The sequence below is a fragment of the Sphaerodactylus townsendi genome, linkage group LG06 (genome assembly GCF_021028975.2).
Source record: "Sphaerodactylus townsendi isolate TG3544 linkage group LG06, MPM_Stown_v2.3, whole genome shotgun sequence".
In the NCBI taxonomy this organism is placed as follows: domain Eukaryota; kingdom Metazoa; phylum Chordata; class Lepidosauria; order Squamata; family Sphaerodactylidae; genus Sphaerodactylus; species Sphaerodactylus townsendi.
This window is the reverse complement of record NC_059430.1, coordinates 127,451,938-127,469,791: the sequence shown is the minus strand read 5'-3', so window position 1 is coordinate 127,469,791 and position 17,854 is coordinate 127,451,938.

The window sequence follows — 17,854 nt, the reverse complement described above, 5'->3', positions numbered from 1 at the left end:
AGACGCGTAGCTGCCGGGGAGGCGGGGTGGGACATCTTGCCCTGGAGTATGGAGGCGTGGCAGGGTCGCGGAGCGCAGTTCCCCCTCGCTTCTGGCTCTGGATGGATCATATCCCGAGTATTAACTCAACCCTCTCTCATTTCAATCTCTCCACCTGCCCAGGTGACGCGCTCGACCCTTAGCACGCGTGGAGTGTCCTCAAGAACCAGTCCCGCTCCCGGAACTGGCACTTTTTGATCCAGCGGTGGCCCGCTGTGCCAACGCAGTGCCCTCCAGACCCGCGGATCCACCGCCCCTGGTCCAGGCCAGGAAGGTGAGGGTAGCCGTGAAGCCTTGCCTGAAAACGTTGGGAGAATATCTGTCACAGAAATCTTTTTTGGAGGAAGTTGCATTTCCCCCCTGGCAGGCGCGCCACGGCCTATAGGGGCATGGAGTGCCCTCCCATGTGACCAAAGCAGTGTGCGCCTGAGCCACACACCACCAAGCCCCGCCCCCCACGCCTCTGTGGCAGGCCGGCACGCAGGCACCCTGCACAGAGGCTGGGTGGGGGGCGGAATTATCCCAGCCAGGGAGTCCCTGCTGTGGGGCTACAAGTGATTGGAGGATCTGGTGTAGCATGGCACTTGAGCCCCACAGGGAGCATGGGGAAAGAGGCGGTGCCGGGAGAAGGCGTTGTCTCTGTGCGTCATCCCCCACCCTACCCACCCCAGATCACGCCTCTGCTCCCTGAACATATTGGATACGCATCTTTGGCCCCTACCGTTTATGAGTGATCATCAGCCCCAAAGCTGCTCTACACAAAAGGATGTAATACACACTGAACTTGATGATCTAGAAGGTTGCCAGACCCCTACCAGGGGAAAGGGATCCCCCACTTTGGATCCCCTTCCCCAACACCATCCAACAGAGGTCTACACCAACTTAAAATGGGGCCCAAGTCTCAATGTCACTGACATGATGATGTCACTTCCAGAAGTGGCATCATCACGTAGGCAACAAAAGGGCCTCTGGTGTTGGGGCCAAAACTCTATGGTACAATCAGCTTTACCTTAGATTATTGCCCAAATATACGAATGTATCCCTAGATTGTTGATGTGATCATGTGTCACTTACACCAGCGTGGTGAGGGTGTGAGAAGTTGGAGCCAGGTGCACTCTAATCACAGGAGGGGAACCAAGTTTGATTCCCTGCTCTTCCACCTGGGCTGTAGGAAGCTTATCTGAGTGAACCAGATTAGCTTGTGCACTCCAACACACACCTTCTGGGTGACCTTGGGCTGATCACAGTTCTTCAGAGCTCTCTCAGTCCCACCTACCTCACAGGGGTATTTGTTGTGAGGGGGGAAGGCAAAAGAGACTGTAAGCCCCTCTGAGTCTCTATAGAAAGCCCCATCTGAGTGTACCCTTGCTGCAGCTGTGCCCAGGGAGCGTGCCCTGGCTTGCCCCACCATTGTGTGGCCTTGACTAGTGGCCTATCTGGAGCTTGCTGGCGGGGCATAAAAACAACACCCCTCCCTGTTTCTTTGTTTTGGCATCCGGTTGTCGTTGGGGCTCCAGCTTGGCCCGCGAGAGAAGAGTGGGGGGGGGGGGGGAATCGCGTCCCTTGGGGGGGGTGCTTAAGAGGAGGTTTTGTCCCCCGGTGCCATTTCTGTCCCCTTTGGAGAAAACAGCTGCTCCAGATGTTGGATTCTATGCTATAGTACCCTGCCCTTCCCAACTCTACCCCTAAATCTCACACAACTTGGCCAACTCCATATGCTTGAGCTGCCCTGAAAATAGGGGGCTTAAGTGGGGATCCCGTGTTGTAATTATCGAGAGGAACGATGCGAAGATTAATGCACGGTACAGCTAACCCTTCCCTTTCTCTCCCTTCCCTTCTTCCGTGCAGCCGGATCAAGCTCAGGTTGGTGAATGGCTGGAATTGGCACAAAAGATAACCGGAGGCCGCTAGGTGACCCATCCGATACGACCGGAGTCTCTCTCTAGAAGAAATCTACTTGAACGCTTTGCCCCACCTAAGGGAGCATCTTTGCATCATCTGATTCCTCAGCCTTAGAGACTGCAGTTTTTATTGCTTTTATTATTTTTAAAAAAAGCCCTTTCAAAATACAGATTTTTTAAACAGTTCATTCACTCTTATTTGAAGATCAGTTAACGGAACCAGCTCTTCCAGTATAGGGCAGACATGGGGTCTCTGTATCCCCCAACCCATTTTTCTGCTCTTCACGGCAGCCTTACATTGTAAACATTTGAGAGGAAACTTTCCCTTCGCTTCCAGTTCTGTAGCCTGCGATTTTTAGAAACCCATCCCTGGCTTCTGTGTGCCAGGTTATACATGTCCAGTCATGCTAAGCAAGAGGGGAAGGAGTACACACAAAAGTGAAAATAAGAAACCTAAGAAGAAGCCAGCTGGATCAGACCAGAGTACATCTAGTCCAGCTCTCTGCTACTCTGAGTGGCCCACCGGGTACGCTGGGAGCTCACATGCAGGATGTGAAGCTTAGCCCAATGGCCTTCTGCGGCTGTTGCTCCCGAGCACCTGGTGCAATTAAGGCAATTGCAATCTCAGATCAAAGAGGATCAAGATTGGTAGCCATAGTAATCGACTTCTCCTCCATAAATCTGTCCAAGCCCCTTTTAAAGCTAAAAATGAAGAAAACTTGTACCAACAGGCTACAATAAAGACTTCAAAAAAATTAGTTCTCCCACTGGAGTAGCCATTTACTTTTAAGTAACCAAAATAATTTTATAATTTTACAAACAGTAACCAAATGTTTTGGAAAAAATTGTTTTCATTCTCCCATTGGAGTAATATATATAAGCGTAAGTTAGAGCAGCCGCGGCAAAGTAATCTCAATGTAAATATAACAGCTAGCCCGATTCTAGATAATTAACCAACTGGCCTCATAATTTAAGCTTCCACCCGGAAAGGCAGGGTCAGGGGTTTTCAAAATACAATAATGGTTTTACAATCAGCGAGGACAGCAGCTCTGTTTGTATTAGTTTGTTCTTATGCCTCTCGAAATGTCCTTCCATGCCGTTCTAACGTATGAACGGGAATTTTTTGAAGTCTTCATTGTAGCCTGTTGGTACCAAGTTTTCTTCATTTTCACTCAGGTTACATATTCAGGACCTTAGGGTGACCAGCAAAATGAGGCAACCAAAGTTAGGAATTGCTTCCACCGTGCCCGAACATTTTGCTGAGGAATATTGCTAGAGTCAGAGCTGTTGACCACTCCCAAATGCAAGAGAAAGTAGTCTCAGGGGTGCAAACTAGGTCGCGGCTTTCTGAACAAGCTTCCCTCCCTAGCTGCCGACATCTTTTCAGAGCCCCCTGAGAACTTTCCTATTGGATCGATGGCCTGTCTGTGTGTCAAAACTAGGACAGCTGATAGGGTTACTAACCCCAGCCTGGGAAATTTCTGGAGAGTTAGAGGTGGGACAGCCTGGGGAGGGAGAGATTTCCCCAAGAATCTAGGCATAGAGTGTGTCAAATTCTGCGGCCCTCCAGATGTGATGGACTACAGCTCCCATGATGCTGGCAGGGGATGATGGGAACTGTAGTCCATCACATCTGGAGGGCCACAAGTTTGACACCTGTGTATGCTATGGAATTTGTCCACTGGAAGCTGCCATTTTCTCCATGGGGACTGATGTCTGTCACAGGAACAGTAGTGGCTAAGAGCAGGGGGGCACTCTAGTCTGGAGAACCGGGTTTGATTGGCTCTGCTGCTTGGGCTGTGGAGGCTTACAGAATTCAGATTAGCCTGTGCATTCCAACACACGCCAGCTGGGTGACCTTGGGCTGATCACAGCTCTGTGGAGCTCTCTCAGCCCCACCTACTTCACAGAAGTGTTTGTTGTGGGTGGGGAAGGGAAAAGAGATTGTCAGCCCCTTTGAGTCTCCATACCGGGGAGAGAAAGGGGGGGTATAAATCCAAGCCTCCATCATCCTGAGGAGAATCCAGTTGTAATCCTGAGAGATCTCCAGAAGCCCCTTGGAGGTTAGAGCCTAAGGTTATGGCGATCGAGTATTTTATTTATTTAATTTATATCCTGACCTCCTCGACCAAAGCCGAGATCAGGGCACCGCCCCAACACTACTAAACACCGACACAAATAAAAAAAATACAAGTAACATTAAAACTCGAGACGGCATCAAGATTTAGGCCTGTTAAAAGCTCAGATCACACATAAGCCCTTACTTGGAGAAGTTCAAGTAAAATCATCGAAAGAGGGTGACACTGAAAATAGCATGTGTAGGGAGGCCAGCAAAAGGACCGTGGTGGTGAACCTTTGGCACTCCAGATGTTATGGACTGATTCCCATCAGCCCCTGCCAGCATGGCCAAGTGTATAGGCCCTGCGGAACAGCTGAACATCCCACAGAAGAAGAAGAAGAGTTTGATTTATATCCCCCCTTTCTCTCCTGTAGGAGACTCAAAGGGAGCTTACAATCTCCTTGCCCTTCCCCCCCTCACAACAAACACCCTGTAAGTGTGGAGTGGGGCTGAGAGAGCTTCGAGAAGCTGTGAGGCTGGCCCAAGGTCACTTGCTGAGGTGTGTGTGGGAGGGTACAGGCTGATACAGATTTCCCCAGATAAGCCTCCACAGCTCAGGCGGCAGAGCTGGGAATCAAACCCGGTTCCTCCAGATTAGATACATGAATATAACCTCCCTCACGCCACTGCTGCTCCTGGTGTCCAGCTGTCAGAGAGTTCCACCTGGCTCTGGCCAAGGCGGGGGGACTACCAGAAGGTTTTAAAGTAAGGACCGGAGCATCCTCAGAGGGAAATATGGGGCGATGTGGCTCTAGCAGCACCTCTGGAAGTTCCTCTTGATTCCTGAGTTCTAGGTTTGCTTTTCTTGAAAGCATTCGGAGAGCATGACATGCGCACAAGCCACAAAACGTGAAAGTCAAATGCAAGAACAGTTCAGCCCTGCTTTTCCAGATGGTGAGTTCCGAAAGCTGCAGTGGTCCCGACGATGCGCTGGTGGGCCGGCATCCCCTCCCGGCTTGCCCTCCTCCTTCTGCAAAGGGTTCCTCCTTGGACAAACTTTTCCATTTCCTGCTGCAGTTCACGGAGTCCTGGATCTCTCCAGGCGAGTGTGTGCAGCCCGTTGGAAGAAACACCAGATCTGCCCAGCGCACCCTCCGCTTCAGACGGCAAAAGAAAGTGTTATTGGAGCTCTGTGTTTATTTTTTTTTTTTAATCAGGCGCCTGGCACGGAAGTATTGTGAGCAAAACAATGAAGGCCTTGCCTGGCTGAGGCAAGGAAGGTGGGGCAGGGTGCCACCTGTTCACTCTGTGGAGTATTTAGGCTGTGCTTCATTAGCCATATCAAGCCAAAGGCAAGTTTCGATGGAAGCCTGAAGAAAGAAGAGGGAGGGATCTTGGAATAAAGAGCCCCGAGTAAGCAAGAGTAGGGGGAATGTTGTGGAGTGGTTTTATAGAGAGCAGGAGCCCTTTGGGGGGGTTTAAAAAACCCCAACTTGGATCCCCCATTTCTCCCCAGGACCCTTATTACTAACCCACCTGGAAGCCCTTTCCTTTAAGCGTTTTTTAAAATGTTTTGAGGCAGGAAAAGAAACATTTCCTCTGAGGAGTTCCACATTATTTTTGCCACCTTTGGTTCTGAAAGCGTTTCATTTCCGACCTCAAAAGCGTTTCCAGTGAATCACCGAGAACCATGGTTTGAGCTGAAGAAGTTTTCGAAATGCCGCTTCACCGGCGTGCTTTAAGATGTTTTTTCACGCCTCTCTGCCTTCCCTGAATTTCCTCCTCCCCGCCATTTTGCGAGCTCTCTCTTCGTTCCCTCTCGCCTACATTTCATCATTTCTCTGAGGCTCATTCCGCACCAAGCAGAATAATGCACGCTCAAGCGGCACCAGTGCTCTTTGAAGCTGTCTTGAATGGCAAAATCCACTTGCAAACAGTTGTGAAAGTGGTTTGAAAATGCATTATTTTGCATGTCTGCGGAAAGGGCCAGAGTTATTTATTATTTTGGGAGGCTAACCTTTGAGACATCAATATGGGAAACATAGCAGCGCGAAGCTGTAAAGCGTGGAGCACAGCGGAATTCTTCAACAAGAAGAGCCCTTGGGGATGGGGCGGTCTACAAATCTAAACAATAAATAAATAAATAGGAACTACCCTGTTTCCCCGAGATAAAAGACATCCCCTGAAAGCCAAAAGGCGTAGTAGAGGTTTTGCTGAAGTGCAAAATATAAAGGCATCCCCCGAAAGTAAGATGTGGCAAAGTTTTTGTTTGGAAGCATGCCCGTCGAAACAGAACACTGAAAAATAAGACATCCCCTGAAAATAAGACATAGCGAATCTTTGGGAGCAAAAATTAATATAAGACACACTCTTATATTAGGGGAAACCGCGGTAACTAAAAAAAAGGGATGGGAGACCTATTGGCAGCCGTGGAGGAATGAGTTTCGCAGTGATGAGTCGCGGACATTAAAAAATGTTTTCCAAATGTTTTAGGAGATTTTGTGTAGAAAGGGCCCTGTTTCTCAGGATGGTTGTGGTGGGCAGTGCAGTTGCGTTGCAGCCAACTTACAACAGCCTTATGGGATTATTCAAGACCAGAGAGGTTCAGAGTGGTCTGCACCACTTTGGCAGAGCACGTTGTTTAAAGTAGTGCTTATGAAACAAACCAATGGTTAAATTATTTGGATCCCTCCACCAGAACAGGTTGTTAAAGGTGCTGTTTGAATCTCACCTCTGGTGGTCTCCCATCCAAGTACTAATAACCAGAACCGATCCTGCTTAGCGCAGAGATCTAAGGGAAGAAACTAGAAGTGAGGGGGGGTAGCACAGAAAAAACTGGAGGGAGAAGACCTCACCCATTTCAGCATGCAGCCAAATTGCTTATCCTGTCTAAGTGGAGCTGCAGGATCTCCTTACGGAAGGCCCCCTCGTCTGCTTCCTGCCCTGTCTCAGGTGGAGGAGAAGGAGAGGAGCTGGGCTTCCGAGGAAGACCCTCGGCAAAGGAGGCAGCCCTTTGAAAGGAATGTCGCCTCGTCTGGAGTCCATTGCTCATTCAACACCTAGAAACATACAAAAGAAGGGTCTGTTTGTCTCTTCTTAAAGAAGAGGACTTAAGAGCAGAGGTGGGATCCAGCAGGTTCTCCACCAGTTCCCGAGAGTGGAGTCACTAATTATTTATTATTATTGCGAGAGAGTGCACTAATTGGAGTCTGCTTTTCCATTTAGAAATCCCATTAGGTCCAAAAATCATAAAGTCCTGTTGTTTCCTATATGCTTGGCTTGGAGGTTAGCGAAGAAGGTAAGCGGGCTAATTCTCCCTGTTGGGCTGTTTTAAAAACATGTTTTAGAAATATGGTAAAGTCCCTTGTTTTAAGGAAAGTATCCTTCTTTTTGATTTCCTAGAAACAAAATGAAGTATTTGAAATAATATTAAGTATTTGACAGGCAGTCAATTAGAGGGAGAAGTCGTTGTTTCTGTTGGCAGTAGGCGATAGGACTTGCTATAGCCAGTTTAAATTATGGACAGAAGGATACCAGCTGGAAGAATAGGAACTTTTTTTTTACAGTAAGAGTTTTTTACAGTAACAGAGAAATTATTAATGCCCCGCCCCCGGAATGCCTAGCCACGCCACCGCCATACCACGCCCATCCCCATTGGCGCTACGCCACTGTTGGAATCCCACCACCATAGAAGACCTGTTACTAAAATTTTTGGATCCCACCACTGCTTAAGAGCCTAAAATGCCCCCAAGCACCTGCATGGAGGGCGTCACATAGAGATTACCCAGTTCTTCAAAGGGGATCTCAGATTCTCCAGCACTGTCCTTAAACAAATGAAGTTGCTATATATTTTGTTATCGGTCGACTCATAAGGAGGTCCTTCCCTGATGGAGCCCAGGGCATTCTACAACAGTATCAACAATGAGTAAATATCACAAGCACATGCTAATACACACATCCAAGGCGCCTTAAACAATTCCTAAAATAAGGAGGGTGGTGCAGTCAGTGTGGCGTAGTGGTTAAGAGCAGGTGCACTCTAATCTGCCAGAACCGGGTCTGATTCCCGGCTCTGCCACTTGAGCTGTGGAGGCTTATCTGGTGGAGCCTAGATCAACTTGTGCACTGCAATGCATGCCAGTGGGTGACCTTGCATTTCCGTCCACAGCTCTTTGCAGCTCTCTCAGTCCCACACACCTGCAGGGTGTTGTTTGTTGTGAGGGAGGAAGGAAGAAAGGAGTTTGTAAGCCCCTTTGGGGACTCCTTACAGGAGAGGAAGAGGGAGAAGAGGAGGAGGAGGAGTTTGGATTTATATCCCCCCTTTCTCTCCTGCAGGAGACTCAAAGGGGCTGACATTATCCTTGCCCTTCCCCCCTCACAACAAACACCCTGTATGGTAAGTGGAGACTGAGAGAGCTCCGAGAAGCTTGTGACTAGCCCAAGGTCCTACCCAGCTGGCATGTGTGTGGAGAGATGCACACAGGCTAATCTGAATTCCCCAGATAAGCCTCCACAGCTCAGGCAGGCAGAGCTGGGAATCAAACCCGATTCATCCAGATTAGATGCACGGTCTCTTAACCTCCTACACCACTGCTGCTCTTCTTCAAAGAGAGGCCAGATCTGATGGGAGTCCATTACTGCTCTCAACCACAGGTCCCTCTTGCCCAGCTGTGGCAGAATCCCACAGGGCCCTGGTCTGCTTTGACAGAGCATTCCTGGGGCTGCAGGGGCCCAGAGCTGAGGGAAGCCCAGAAACAGACCAGCCATCTGTCAAAGTCAATACTGCCTGGTCAGATTGACCTTGACTCTCAGGGGCCTCAGGTGGAGGGGCCTGCAAAGCGTCTCTCTTGACCTGGTCCCTTTTAGCTGAAGCTGCTCCAGGGATTTGAGCAGGACCTTCCGTATGCCAAGCAGATGGTAGGTGCATTAGCCAATTATGACCTTCTCCAACTCCACTTCCCGGCTATCTCTAGGGCGAGGGGTCTGCAGCCTCGCGGCTCTCTGGAAGTTTATAGGGACTACAAGTCCCCATCAGCCGGTGGCCCATGCTGGCAGGGGCTGATAGAGGTGTAGTCCACGAACATCTGGAGAGCAGCAGATTGCTGACCCCTTCTCAAAGGGAAAGTGAAAGGCACGATTCGGCTTGATATCTCAGATTGATTTGTCCTTGTTTGGGATGTTCTGTTTCCACAGGGAGCTTTTACTAGTAGAACCTATTCAGCTGCCGCTTGATGATGGCGAATCTTTTCGAGGGCCGAGTGCCCAAACTGCAATTAAAACCCACTTATTTTATCGTAGAAGTGCCAACATGTAGCAATTTAACCTGAATGCTGAGGTTTTAGTATAGAAAAAAAGCATTGAGTTTACATTTTAAGGCATACCATTACTTTCGGGAGTAATGCTTCGGTGGTAGTCGGTGGTTTTACATTGAAGCAACTATTACGCTTCCAGCGGCAGTGAATCACGACCCTCGGAGGGTTTACTCGGAAGCAAACCGCATTGCCAGCAACCGAGCTTACTCCCCAGGTAAAGGATCATGCTTTAGCTCTTCCCACGAAAATCAGTCCGGGTTTAACAGCGCTTAACAGAGTGCACTGCACGGCTTTGAAAACTAGGTCTTAGGTTGGATGCTAATAATCTCAAAATAATTACACTATTATCACATGGCCAGACTCTGTGCACACGTGCCCACAGAGAGGGCTCTGAGTGCCACCCCTCTGGCACCCGTGCCATAGGTTCGCCACCACTGAGCTATAACCTTTGCTTACAGTTCCCTAAATCTGCCCACGTTCAAAGTGTCACCGAGCGGTCTGGGGCGGCAGGAAGATTCTTCCCAGGTAGAGATGGGAAGGCACATCCAGGATGGAGGATAAAGATCCCAAATGCACTGGCTGCTTTCCATAGTCTCCTGTGTCCACGTAAGGTACAAATGGACACTTGCGGCTGCTGGACAGGAAAGGAATGCCACCTGCTTGGGGCAGGCAGCAGGTGACTCAGGCAGGTGTGAAAGCCGCCCCTTCCTATTTGCTCCAGTGCTGGAGAATTTATAGGGGAAAGGTGGAGAGGTCAAACAGCAGAAAGCAGACCTGATCAGGGGAGAGAATAAGGAAGGTACACCGTACTCCAAAAGCTTACAAAACGCCTCCTGCGGAACAGTCCCGGGAGCGTCTGGATTAATATGTGTTCCTCAGTTGCAGCAGCTGACACCGGGAATCCCTTTGAAAGGGTTGGAGGAACCGCGCCCAGCCCTCAGAAGCTGCCAGCCAGGAGTCATCCGTTCCAAGTTCAGTCCGGAACAAGTGACTCAGTCTTCACTTCCTTTTTCCACCTGTCCCCAGGAAAGGCGAGAGATTTCTGCCAAGGCAAAGGGTTAGGATACTCTTTTCAATATGGCGCCTTTTGAAGAGTGGATTGGCAGTGCAGACAGGGCGAAAAGATAATAATAAATAGGCAAGCTGCATATCTGAATAATTTTAACTTGAGTGGCTCATTTTAAGTGAAAGTTATGGATTCAGTGGTAGGATCGAAAAAATTTCAGTAACAAGGTTCCCATAGTGGTGGGGATTCAAACAGTGGCATAAGCCAATGGGGCTGGAGTGGGGCACGACAGAGGCATTGGCCGGGCATTCCGGAGGCGGGGCATTAATAGTTTCTCTGTTACTGTAAAAAACTCTTACTGTAAAAAAAAATATTCCCAATTTCCAGCTGGTATCTTTCTGTCCATAATTTTAAACTCATTATAGCAAGTCCTATAGATACTGCCAACAGAAACAACTGCTTCTCCTCTAATTGACTGCCTGTCAAATGTTAATACTTTCAAATGCCAATTTTGTTTCTAGAAATCAAAAGAAGGATGCTTTCCTTAAACAAGGAACTTTACCATATTTCCTAAAACATGTTTTTAAAACAGCCCAACAGGGAGAATTATCCCGTTTTCTACCTTAGCTAACCAGCATACATAGGAAACAACAGGACTTTATGATTTTTTTGGACCTAATGGAATTTCTAGCGGAAAAGCAGACCCAATTAGTAACCCCCCTCTAGAAGCACACTGGAAATAATTAGTGATGACCCTCTACGGGGAACTGGTGAGAACCTGCTGGATCCCACCTCTGTATGGATTGGATTCATTTGAGCGCTAAGTTATAGGTCAGATTTATTTTAAATGAAAGTTATGGATCAGATTTATTTTAACGCTAAGTTATGGACTGGGTGTATTTTAACGCTAGAGTTACACCGTATGTATGGGACAAATTAACAAGGTAGGACTCAGTGTTGATTTTAGGAATTATTTATATGTATTACAATTACACTAGAATTTACAAGGTTGAGAGTGTGCCTCGAATTTATTTGATCCTTGACTGTAATTTGCTGCATAGAATTTGTCTGTCCCTGACTGTAATTTGCTGGTCTTTGACTGTAATAATAGAATTGATTGATTGAATAAATTGATTGAAGTGGATTGGCAGGAGGGGAAGAAGCCAGGACTCTTCGCCCAGTGCATAATTCACTGGAGTTGCTGCAACAGGACATGATGAGGACTAGCAGCAGACCAAGTGGTTTATTTTTCAAATGTGACCCTGTCCCGCGGACTATAAATCAATGAATAGTCTTTTCTATTAGATCCATGGAATAGAAGAAAAAAAAAGAAGTGTTTGGATTTATATCCCATCTCAAAACTCCAATTACATCTGTTGCACTCTGGCTTTTTTTTTTTTACAAATAAAAGATATTATACATATATTCTTCTATTTGTGTCATTTTTTATATATATGTACATTCACCATTCTATTTACATTATATTTGCTTCAACCCCTATACATAGCACTCGTTCTCAACGTTTTTTGTTGTCGGGGTGTGTGTTGTGTGTGTGTGTGTGTGTGTGTTATTGTGTGTGTGTATTATTATTATTTACAAATGAACTCATCTTAAATCGCCGAATTCATTACATAAATACAAGGATTTTTTACATCCCACAAATAAATGTCCAATTTCATCAAGGTCTGTATCAATGCACAGTTGTCAAATTGCATCCATATTTCAATTGAAGAACACTTACATATACGGACATTTATGACTTTCAAAATTTGAGAGTCAAATTTTTTCAAGAATTATAAACTTTTGAGAGTCTGACAAAGGGAATCTGACTTTTGGAAACTATGCCCTGATCAAGAAAAAAACACAGAAAGTATATGTACAGTGTGTGTGTATATGTGCGTGCATATGTGCAGCAGAAGCTATGATTGATATCCCTACTCCTCCTTCTTGCTGAGTTTTTTACATCCAAGCACTTTTCTACTGTTAATTAACCTTGTTTGCTTAAAGTTAATCATTGTGGGCAGTGCTGAAACAGTAATATTAGATTAATTGCTTTACTAGAGATTGAGAGTCCAGACTGCCCTTATTTTGCTGTATGTCGAGATGTAATTCATATGCACATGCTGATAGTCTTATTTGCTCTGAGAGCCGGCATGTTATGCCGAGTCATATACTGGACCTGATCCTAATTGCCCTCCTGGTGGGAGGTGGGTACAGTAGTTTGTGTTTTCCCTTCCCACCTCTAATGCAGACCTGGGGATCAACAGTCTGTTGTTTTCGTTAGACACCTGTGGTTATGTCCTGTGTTGGCTTGGATGGAATAGAACGCAATAAGGAGAAGCCAGCCACATTCCTTTCCAGCTGAGAGGGGAGAGTTGAGTTCCTCTGGGATACAGGCAGTGGTGGGATCCAAAAATTTTAGTAACAGGTTCCCATGGTGGTGGGATTCAAACTGTGGCGTAGCGCCAATGGGAAGTGAGAACATGGCCAGGCGTGGCCGAGACATTTCAGGGAGGCAGGGGCATTCCTGGGCTGGACTGTGGAAAGGGCGCAGCTGCTGCGCCGGTTCTTGGGTGGGAAACGAATGCACGCAGGTGCAGGCTGCCACGCACGCCGGTGCACCTCCTGCTAGACTGCTTCAAGTTCTGCGCGCTACTGCTGAGAGGAGGGGCGTAACTAAGGCAAAAATCACGTGGCATAATCACCAATTAGTAACCGCCTCTCGGCACACACAAATAATTAGTAACCTACTCTTGGGAACCTGTGAGAACCTGCTGGATCCCAACTCTGGATACAGGGCCAGAGCGAGGCGGAACTGTGCCCGGGGCATACGTGCTTCTTGCGCCCCCGAATACCCCCGCCGCACCCCCATACCAGCATGCGCCCGATGCATCGCATGCCCCCCGCCCCCCTGGTGCTTGGAGTAGGGTGGTGAGTCCTCTTTCCTACTCGACGGGGCTTTGGCGGGGTTCCCCAGTTCTGTCAATAAACATCTGGGGCCATATCTTTCCCTGAACTGCTGTTACTAAATAAATACTTTTGCTCACCACCCGAAAGTGCTTTTTCTTAGTTTCAAACCAGGGGTCCTGACAGGGATAGTAGTCAAGAGTATTCCCAACAAGACATTTATCTGGGAAATGGGATAAGTGTTGTTAAAATGCAGAAGGGGGATGGAATTACTCATTGCAAGTTATTAAATGGCAAAATGTGTAATTTTCTATGGAAGGGGTCTGATTTCTATGCCTATGTTGATGGCCAGAGCGTTTAAATTGGTCAGAGTACTGATTCCCAGAACAGGGAACTTTATATGATTGCTGCCAGCTGCCAAGGGCTTTACTATGTTGAAGAGGCTAAACAAGGCACCCAGGCAATTCCGCAGGAACTAGACTTGATTGAGCAACGTGATGAAATCCCAAGGGAGGAGATAAATCTTGCTAGATCATACAACCCAGGGAGATGCATTCATTTGTGACTCAGACATTTGGGACTGCCCATTTTTACATAATTAAGAGGATGCAAATCGGTTTGGCTCAAGGTATTTGACTCAAGGTTTGACTCAAAGCAATAATCTGACTGAGATACTGACTGTGTCTATTGCGTTGAAGAAGAATGAAGGCGCCGTGAACCTGATCCACAGTGACATCTTTGGTCGACCACTGATAGTAACCATTGGTGACTTTCAGCATTTTCTAACATTTCTTAATGATTTTTTTAAGATATGCCTGCTCGAAGCAAGGAAATGGGGCAGACGCTTGGTAAAACGAAAGACTATGTAGTCACCATCACTAACCAATCATTTTATGGTATATGGTAACATGTTAAGAACATAAGAACATAAGAACAAATAGCTGGATCAGACCAGAGTCCATCTAGTCAAGCTCTCTGCTACTCGCAGTAGGCCCTGGAGGTGCCGAGGGCTCTCCCGTGCAGGATGTGAAAGCAATGGCCTTCTGCTGCTGCTGCTCCCGAGCACCTGGTCTGCTAAAGGCATTGGCAATCTGAGATCAAGGAGGATCCAAGATTGAAGTAGCCATAAGATCGACTTCTCCTCCATAAAATCTGTCCAAGCCCCCTTTAAAGGCTATCCAGGTTAGTGGCCATCGCACCTCCTGTGGCAGCATATTCCAAACACCAATCCTGCGTTGCGTGAAGAAGTGTTTCCTTTTATTAGTCCTAATTCTTCCCCCCAGCATTTTCAATGGATGCCCCCTAGTTCTAGGATTGTGAGAAAGAGAGAAAAACTTATCTCTGTCAACATTTTCTACCCCATGAATAACTTTATAGACTTCAATCATATCCTCACTCAGGCTTCTCCTATCCAAACTAAAAAAAGAGTCCCAAACGCTGCAGCCTCTCCTCATAAGGAAGGTGCTCAATCATCCTCATTGCCCTTCTCTGCACTTTTTCTATCTCTTCAATATCCTTTTTGAGATGGGGCGACCAGAACTGAACTGTTATATGTTATGTATAACATATACCATATGTTATATGGTAACAGCAGCAAGAATTATGTTACACCACAAGATGGAAGACTGACCATTACCCAGATCTTATGGGGAATGGATGAGAAAACTCATAAATAGACCAAATCTGTGAACAATAAGTTGAATAATCTTATAAACTACTTATGATCTAGACAACTGAAGACATTAAAGGAGCGAGTATGGAAAAAGATCAGAAATTGCTGAACTTTATATCAATTATCAGATGTTTAAAAATTTGAACTAGAATCTCATGATGTTGGGAAACTGGATGAATAGCAGATATACCCAACTTTAACAAGATTACTATGTTCGATTTTATTATAATGCAATTTGTTTTTTTAAAAAAAATGCGTGGGAAGAAACCAAAGATTCTGTGCATAGACAATGGAGGAGAATACATGCCCAATGCTACACAGCAATTCTGGGCAGCCCAATCTAGATTTGGGGGGGCGGGGGCAAATTCACCTTTGGAACTGGTGCAACCTTGTTATCGACACAGTACCCACCTTGCAGCTCAAGTGTCAAATGTGCCAGGAGAGGGGGCAGGGTACAGGTGGTTTTCTCTCTCTTTTTGATGCCTTGCTATGTCACCTGTACATCATTTGAAGGTGTTTCTGGGCAGCCCAATCAGGGAAGCTTTTTCAGCCCTGGCCCCTACCTGGTGGAACTCTCTCCTACCTAACATCAGGGCCCTGTGGGATTTGATGCAATTCACAGGGCTTGTATGGCAGAGTTGTTCTGCCATGCCTTTGGTTGAGGCCTATACAATTACATCTGTTGCCAGTCCTAATCCTTGTTTTAACCTTTAAATTTTAAGTAGATTTTAATTTCAGTTGTATTTTGATTGGATTTCCCGGACCCCAGTTTTAATGATCAATAGCAGTTTTAATTATTTATTGAATTGAGTTTTTTTTCTGTATTTATGTATTATTATTGCTTAAGCCCCTCTACAGGCCCTTCAGGGACAGTGGCATATAAATTGAACCAAATATGTGAAAAAAATATACAAGTATCCCGATTTACAAGCAGGTCTAATTTATCTCCCAAACTAGAAAAGTTTGTAAAAAGAAAATCCAGAGTTTTTGAAATTAAAATCAATTTATTGGAAAAAAAAGTTTCTGCCGGATACATTGATTGTCAAATATTACTAGGTCTTTACTCTTTGAGGAAGATTTTAACAAGCTCTGTGTCACAACCTCCTGCATTCCTGAGGAGGTAGCCAAAGGACAAATCTTTGGAGCTTTTTCTGAAGAGCTAGAAGGCCTAATTTCAGTCCCAGAATCCATTTCCAATGGAGTGAATCTGTTAAACGCTCCAATTGGGTCTCCATCGGAGAACTATCAGTTAAAAACTGATCAATCTTAGTTTGTTTACATGACTTCTGACTGACAGAGGACAGGGAGGAAAGTTGCCGTTTCCTCACATTCTTCATCATGAATGATAGCCATAAAACAATAAAGATAAGATAAAAATTCATTCACCCAGAGGCAATGAGGAAGATGAAGCAAGGGGAGCAGAGAGAGGAACCCAAAGGCGAAAAACAGTGCATTGGCTATAATTAAGTGAAAGTACAGATAGTAGAAGTCTTTTTTTAAGCAGCAAAGAATTCAAAAGAACAGCTTAAAAAGCTCAGGAAATTGGCTCTTTAGCTCCAGCTTATCCCGTTAAAAATAGAATTTAAAGCTTCAACAAAAGGGAGATAAAAGTATACCAATCTGCTAGCAAGGCATCTCGGCATCTTGTTGCTCTCCGCTATCCTCCGCCATCCTTTTTTCAGATCACTCATAAGAGTCTAATATTGGCTACTGCTTCTTTGAGATTCTTCAAGCACAAAAGCCAGGAATTGAACTTTCTGTGTACAAAACATTTGCACCATTTCTGGGTACATTGTACTGTGCATGTGGATGCTACTAAGTCACAGCTGACTTATGGCAACCCATCAGAGGCGTAGCTAGGGAAAATGGAGCCTGGTGCAAAATCTGAGTTTTGTCCCCCCCCGCCCCCTTGGGTGGCCGCTGTGATGCTGGAGTCCACCCCCAAACAGCATCACTTTCAATGGTGTTTAAACTAGAGAGCCCAAATTCTCCTTTTAAATCCACCTCAAAGGGAGAATCTGGGGTCCCCAGTTAAAACAACATTGAAAGTGATGCTTTGTTTTAATTGAATTATCCCCCACCTTGAAACTGCATCACTTTCAATATTTAAACTGGGGACCTCAGATTCTCCCTTTAAATCCATGCTGAAGAGGGTGGGTTAAAAGGAGAATCCTATGAGAGAGAGAACAGAGGAGTGCCTGCTGTCAAGTACAATTGTGATGGTGGCAGCACTAAAATTTTAGGGTATCTTTAGGAGACTCTCCTAATGATACCACACAGGCTTAGTGAAGTTTGGTTCAGGGGGTCCAAAGTTACTTATGGACCCTCAAGGGTGTAATCCCCAGCTCCTAATAACTCCCATTGGAAACAATGGGGGGATGGGGCACCCCCTTTCAGAGTCCGCAACTTTTGGTTCCCTAGAACCAAACCTGCCTAGCTTGGGTAGTGTCATCAGGAGAGAGTCTACAAAAAAAAATGCCAATTTTGGTGCTTGTAGCCTAGAAACTGTACCCCCTGCAGGCTAAAAATTGAAAAACACAAAAAAATACAAAAAAACCCACCTGAAAGCCTGAACCTGAATTTTTTTGCAGGGGTGGGGGCAGGAAAAGTGCCCCTGTGCTGTAGCGTTCCCCACGTTCCCCTGGTAGCTCTGCCTCTACCAACCCATAGGGTTTTTAAGGCAGGAGAGATGTTCAGAGAAGTGTGGTTTGCCATTGCCTGCTTCTGGGTCAAGGCCCTGAAGGTAGTACTTGGAGGTCACTCACCCCAAATTTCAACCAGAGCTGACCTTGCTTTAGCTTCTGAGAGATTCAAAGGGAATAGGCTAGCCTGGTGCTCTCCAGAGCGCAGCAACTATCCATGTTGTAGCCTATCCAGTGAGCAACCAGCTAATGGGAGAGAGTAAACATTTGGGTTGCTAACTCTGGGTTGGTAAATTCCTGGAGGTTTGTTGACAGAGCT